This window comes from Asparagus officinalis, chromosome 10 (genome assembly GCF_001876935.1).
Source record: "Asparagus officinalis chromosome 10, Aspof.V1, whole genome shotgun sequence".
Lineage (NCBI taxonomy): Eukaryota > Viridiplantae > Streptophyta > Magnoliopsida > Asparagales > Asparagaceae > Asparagus > Asparagus officinalis.
Window position 1 is genome coordinate 53,056,302 of NC_033803.1, and position 7,767 is coordinate 53,064,068.

Consider the following 7,767-nt stretch of genomic DNA (forward strand, 5'->3'; position numbering starts at 1 on the left):
ACGCTCTCAAAGACAAAATTCAAGCCCTAATCGATCTAGGTATTATCACTCCAAAGCAGCCTAAGGAAAAGAAAGTGGGCGCAAACGTGGTTTCTATCAGCTTTGGATCGGTCCCTATGTCATGGTTCCAACCAGAGCCTGAATCAAAAGTGAAGGTGAAAACTATTAACGACGATCCCCATGGACAACGGTAGAAGGGACTTGTGCAGCACACAACTTCTAACGGCGAAATTCTTTGGGTCCATCCAGATTTACTCAATGATGAGGAATGGGCAGGTTCCTCATCTAAGAAGAAGTCCAAAAACAAGGACAAATCCTGCTGTCTCGCCACAACAATTCCTGAAAAAGATGATGAAAGTATCCTTACTTTATTGCTTTCTGAGGAAGAACAAGAAGTGTTTGCCACTAAAGGTGGAAACGAGTATCACTACAAGTATCCTAAAGCCTCTGACCCAGATGCTAAGATATTGGCTGAGCTGGGGGTGGCTACAACTCCCCCTGCACCCGCAGCAAAATCTCAGCAACAACCGACTAGTAAACAAAAAGGAAAAGAACCCCAACACCAGGAGGTACAGAACCCGAAGCAGTCTCGATTCAATCGCCCGATTGGGAGAGATAAACCGGGGAATTTAAGCACACCATACCGCTTTGACGTTATGACTCAGCTAGCTAACATCCCAGCAAGAATAACTTTGTACAAATTACTACGTCTCTCTAAAGACACAAGGGAAGCCTTGCAAGAAGCCCTGGCCGATGCCGATGTGTTTCTCACTCACATCAAACCAGCTCCTGAAGATCCGAAACTCTCAATTCAACATTGTGATCTGACGGCTAAGCAATTCCCTTGCATAACGTTCACCAAAGATGATATGCAAGTTACAAACTCAAAGTATGATAGGCCCTTATACTTCACCGGGTACATCGGCTCCAACGTCGTCAACCGGATCCAAGTCGATCCGGGTTCCGCAGTTAGCATCATGCTGCTCCGACTGATGTCCAATATTGGGATCCCCGCATGCAGATTATCCTCGACAGGCACCGTCATCTACGGATTCAATACCAGTGGGTAAAATCCGGGTAAAATGCCAACTTGGGGATTTAAAGTCCAAAGTCACGTGCTACGTGATTGAAGCAGAAACCTCCTATAATATACTATTGGGACGACCTTGGATCCATGGTAATCTTATCGTCCCCTCCACTCTCCATCAATGATAAAATATGTAGACGTTAAAAATAAGATAAGGACGGTGGTCGCGGATAAACAACCGTTTAAGGGGTTGGAAAATTACTTTACTGACTCCCTTCTATACGGTGCAGGCAAGGACAGTGGAGAGGAAGCAAATATTGAAGCTAGGCTTGATTACAATGGCGGTTTTGTACTAAATGACATTGTACCCTTTGTAATCAGCCCTGACGATGGTGAATCGTCAGATAATAGTCGTAATTGGCAACTTACCAAAGAAGTAATAAACGATGATTTAGAGTACTCACTGTGTCTGGACGACGTAATGCGGGGATTATATGAGAACCCTGACATGCACCTGCCGCTTCGATCCTCCTACTTAACATCAAAGCATATCCAAGGCTTATTTGGAACAACCCTTGTCATTCCTGCCAAGGCAGGGGGTGGAAAAGAGTTAGTTTTCGGCAAAGGGGAGACGTTCCCACCGTCAAATCCTTTCTTAAAGGAAAATAATGACGAAGAGAAACACGGACCCTATCTCTCCAAGTATAGTCAGTAATCGCGTGATTTAATGAAGAAGTGAGGATATAATTTCGCGCTTGAAGAAGGCCTCTGTTTTGGTCGAGGCCCACGAGTTCCACCTCGTCCGGCCTATGTACCAAGAGGAAAGCCCGATAATTATTATGGCTATAAAAGGGGCCTGGGCTACGCCTCTTCATCTGATGAAGAAAGTTGCGGGCAAGTCCTCGATGAATTATCAAACGAGGACGGATACTCATCCGATTCTTCCAATTGGGATTCCGATGTTAGTATTGGGGAAATATTCAAAAGCTTGATGTCGAATATGGTCACAGTCGATCCTACCACCATAGAGGGAGACGATCAATTGCCAACTTGGGAAGACCTGTGGATTCATCACCTGAATATTCAATATGGGGATCGTTTCAAGCAAAGGGAACCACCCACTGAAGACAAAGTAGTCCAAGTAAATATGGGAAACGAAGAGAATCTGAAACCCATATTCGTCAGTAATAGTCCTCCACCAGACGAGAAAGAAGAGTTGATTGCCCTCATTAGGGAATACATAGATGTCTTCGCTTGGAATTATGAGGATATGCCAGGACTTGATCCAAACATAGCAATGCACTGCCTCAACATCAAATCAGATGCTAAACCCATCAAACAGGCCCAGAGACGGTTTTGTCCGTAAATTATGGAGGCAATTGAGGCAGAAGTCAAGAAATTGATCAACTCTGGTTTTATCAGAGAAGAGCAACATCCCGATTGGCTAGCAAATATCGTACCAGTCCTTAAAAAGAACGGGAAAATCAGGATCTATATCGACTTCAGAGACTTGAACACGGCTTGCCCAAAAGATGATTTTCCTCTTCCAATCACGGATGTTATTATTGATAACACATGTGGATTTTAGAGAATGTCCTTTATGAACGGATTTTTGGGTTACAATCAAGTCAAGATATACCCAGACGATGACAAACATACCGCATTCAGAACTCCTCTCGGTGTCTTCTGCTATACGGTTATGCCTTTCGGATTAAAGAATGCAGGCGCAACCTATCAACGAGAGATGTCAAAAGTTTTCCAGGAACACCTCCGGAAAACTGTCGAATGCTATGTCGACGACTTAGTCGTGAAAATTCGTAATAAAGACGACCATATCAAAGATTTGAAGATGATGTTCGATCTCATACGGACTCATCAGTTGAAGATGAACTCCACCAAGTCTTTCCTTGGAATGTCCAGTGATAAGTTTCTGGGATTCGTCATCACCACAAAGGGCATTCGTATTGACCCTGACAAAGTGAAAGCAATAAATGAATTGCAACCCCCGAGGAACCTTAAAGAACTCAGAGGATTGCAAGGGCGGCTAGCCTATATTCGTCGTTTCATCTCAAATTTATCCGGGAAATGCCAACCGTTTTCCAAACTCACCAAGAAGGGTGTATCATTTATTTGGGACGACGCTTGTCAAAAGGCATTCGAGGATATCAAAGCATATCTGGCGAATCCTCCTGCTCTCGTGGCACCGAAATCAGGTAAACCGTTCTTGATTTATATTAAGGCGATGAACCACTCGTTAAGTGCTTTGTTCACACAAGACGATGACAACGATCACGAACAGGCCGTCTACTACTTAAGCTAAACTTTGGTAGGTGCTGAGTCTCGATATCCAATGATCGAGAAGGAATGCCTCGCTTTGGTGTTCACCATCCAAAAGATGCAGCACTATCTCGTTAGACAGACAATCTATGTCATTTCAAACGTTAACCCAGTTCGGGTATTCATGATGCAACCGGCCTCTATGAATTGGAGATTAGCAAAATGGGTCCTACTCCTGTCCCAGTACGATTTGCACTTCAAACAACAGAAGTCAGTCAAATGACAGACAATTTGCGATCTCTTGGTAGCTAACCCTACAACCGATGTGGCTGAATTGTATGAAGATTTTCCAGACGAAACCCATGAGGTCAATGTTACTTCTCATCAACACATTTGGCAATTGTACTTCGATGGTGCTTCCCGAGAAACCAACACGGCTAATGCTCCCGGTAATTCTAAGATCTCTACAGGAGTCGGAGTCGTCCTAGTCTTCCTGGAGAAGCACGTGATACCCCGAGCCTACTCATTGATAGGAAAATGCTCCAACAACGTAGCCGAATACAACACGCTGCTTATCGGACTTAGCTTTGCCAAAGAGCTGGGGGTCGAATATCTTGAAGCTTTTGGTGATTCTCAATTGATAGTAAATCAAATTCGAGGAGAGTACGAAGTTAGGTATCAAGACTTGATACCGTACTACAAGGTGGCCATCGAGATGGCAGGTTCGTTTGAGGAATTCTTCATCGAATACATTCTACGTCTCCAAAACGCGTATGCAGATGCATTAGCAGCATTAGCAGTATCTTTGGCGCAACCTCCCGACACAGAACAATGGGTTACCATCAAAACTCATCAACTTTTTGTGCCGGAATGCGCTTTAGAAATCAAAAAGGTGCACATGGCTAAGATTGAACTCGAACCTCGAGATTGGCGATTTCCTATTATCGACTATGTCGTGCATGAAATTTTAGCGCAAGATGTAAAAGAAAGAGACTCGGTGCGACGAAGGGCACCGAGATTCTATTACAACTCAACAACCCGAACATTGTATCGACGCGCATACGACGGATTACTGCTTCGATGCCTCTTAATAAAAAAAGCGGAAGAAGCTATCAAAGAAGCTCATGACGGAACTTGTGGTGCACACCAACCCGGTCCTAAGCTCTGCGATCGTCCAGAAGAATAGAGTATTATTGGCCAACCATGGTTAAGGACGCGGTTGACTACGCCCGACGGTGCCACGCGTGCCAAATACCCGCAAATTACATGCATCAACCCCCAGAACACCTACACCCATCAGCCACTTCATGGCCATTCGAGACATGGGGAATGGATATCGTCGGTCTTATCTTCCCATCGTTGCTCAAAGGGGACCGTTTTATTTTGGCAATCACCGATTATTTTTTAAAGTGGGCTGAAGTAGTGCCATTAAGAGAAGTGAAGACTAGCAACGTCGTCAAGTTAATTAAACACCATATCATCTACCGATATGGAGTTCCGAGAAGAATCGTACACGACAACGGCTCTCAGTTTGTGAGCAATGCCTTCATCAAATTCTACGGGAAATTCAGAATCGAAGATATCTCGTCAACGGCATATAATCCCACAGCAAATAGATTAGCGGAGGCATTTAATAAGACAATCATAAAGATTTTATCAAAACTCGTGGGAACTAACAAGCGAGACTGGGATGACAAACTTGGTGAAGCCCTTTGGGCCTATCGAACCACAGTTCGTACGCCCACCGGGCAGACTCCATACTCATTGGTCTATGGATGCGAAGCTGTTCTTTCCTTGGAAATCCAAATTCCATCCCTCCATATTGCTCTCGCAACAGGGATGACGACAGAGGAACAACATAAAAAATGGCTCAAAGAACTTGAGATGTTGGACGAGAAGCGTTTGGAAGCTCAACAGCAAATTGAGTTTTACCAAGCCAGAATCTCTCGTGCTTTCGACAAAAGAGTCAAGCAACGAAGCTTCAAAAAAGGAGATTTGGTTCTCGCCGTCTGACGGCCAATGATACTCTACTCAAAGAAGAAAAGCAAGTTTCAACCCAAATGGGAAGGACCATTTGCGATAGAAACGGTCTACTCCAATGATGCATACCGTTTGGTCACCCAAGATGGTGACAAGATCATGATACCAATAAATGAGAAATTCCTGAAAAAGTACTATCATTAGTACGTTCAGGATAACTCGCTAAAACGGGAAGTTCCTAGAGAATACTGTACAGGTTGTTCTTAAGGATAACCCGAGATCAGCTAGATTGGCTATAATATTCCCTCATGAAACTCTCACTGTTGTTGACGATTTACACTCTTCCTAGAGAATACTGTACAGGTTGTTCTTAAGGATAACCCGAGATCAGCTAGATTGGCTATAATATTCCCTCATGAAACTCTCACTAACACTCCCGTGGTTAGAGTCCAGATATAGTGCTTGGAATTTTAATCTCCTGATCATTGATAATTGTCAAACCCCTTCGTGTTAAGTATTTGTCACTTAACATCGAGAACTCCCTTCGAGTGATTTGTACGAATCAACACTCTCACTGTAATTTGTACTCCTACTCTCACTGTTCATTTGGTCAAACCTTCCTATAGTTAGGACCATAACCACAACCAAAATCCCCTCTCGGTTCCTTCAATGAATGAGAGGTCCACAAATTGAGTGACCAAATCTATAAAAGTTAGAGTCATCTCAAACTCCTCATTTGGTTAAACCTTCCTATAGTTAGGACCACAACCAAAGCCAAATTCCCCTTTTAATTCCTTCAATGAACGAGAGGCCCACTTTTAAGTCGGATTCTTTCCTTTCGATAAACGAAAGACCTCCACCCCAATTGAACGACCAAACCTATAAAAGTTAGGGTCGTCTCAGTACCTCATCTTGGTCAAAACTATCAAACAGTTTTGTCCCAAGCTGGGATTTCTTTTTGATAAACGAAAAACTCTCATACCTTTCCCCTTCAGCCAATCCTATGAAAGTTAGGGCTGAAGTCGAAAACTCGTCTTCAAGTCAAATAACCAATCCTATAAAAGTTAGGGTTATCTGAATTTTTCGATTCTCGGAGTGGAGATCCCATTCTTAGTTTCACCTCACAGATTCTCAAAATAAAAATCCCACTTTGAGTTTCTTTTGCAACCGGAGATAGAATATAAAATTCTTCTTCCCCAGTATCAGGTTCACTCCTACCCCAAGAGAAGGTTCGGAGATAGAATATAAAAATTTTCCTCTCCAGTGTCGGGTTCGTCTTTGCCACAAGAGAAGACACCATATTTTAACACTATAATCCGTGCCTTACACGTGCGGGGAATTTTATCCCGAATCCTAAGTAGGGATAAGTCAGCGCCTAACAAACGTTGTCGGTTTAGTCTTTCACCGATTGAAAAAATACTAGAATACAAGTCTGGGGAATTTTATCCCGAAGCCTAAGTAGGGATAAGTCAGCACCTAACACGTGTTGTCGGATGGTCCGTTCCTGTAAAAAATGACCAAGACTACGTATTCAATATCGTAACGCTAAGTCTAAGGGAGTTCATTCCGTTAGCACAACGTTACATATGAAACGGGCTTAGACAATTCATATGCTAGCCCGACCCAAACGGTAGTCGGTAAAGGCTCATCAAACCCGTTGATGGCTGAGCGTTTACCAAAAATCCTAAAGTCTACATCTAACACGTGTTGTCGGGTGGTCCGTTCCCGTAAAAAATGACCAAGTCTACGTATTCAATATCGTAGCGCTAAGTCTAAGAGAGTTCATTCCGTTAGCACAACGTTACATATGAAACGGACTTAGACAATTCATATGCTAGCCCGACCCAAATGGTAGTCGGTAAAGGCTCATCAAACCCGTTGATGGCTGAGGGTTTGCTAAAAATCCTAAAGTCTACATCTAACACGTGCTGTCTGGTGATCCATTCTCGTAAAAAATGACCAAGTCTACGTATTCAATATCGTAGCACTAAGTCTAAGGGAGTTCATTCCATTAGCACAACATCACATATGAAACGGATTTAGACAATTTGCATGCTAGTCCGACCCAACGGTAGTCGGTAAAGGCTCATCAAACCCGTAAAAGGCTGAGGATTTGCCAAGAATCATATAAGTATTACTGTTGATTATTCTAAGAAGAATGGAAAAATCATAATAAGAATGAAAGTATACTGAACAAAAATATATTTTCATTAACAAAATCAATAGTTCAGATACAACAAATCGCGGTCACTCTACATCAAGCTTATGACTAAGGATTTGTTGCTCTAATTTGGATAATTCTTCGACATAGGACCATTCAAGCTCACATTGCAGTTCCGCCTTAAAGGATTCTTCAGAGATAGATAAAATTCTGGCAGCTTCCTCCTCCATTTTGGCTAACCTCTCTTCCGAGAGCGTCACCTTGCTAGATATCACAAGCCTGCCATGCTCTTCCCCGGCCCTGGTCACCTCCAAAATAGCCA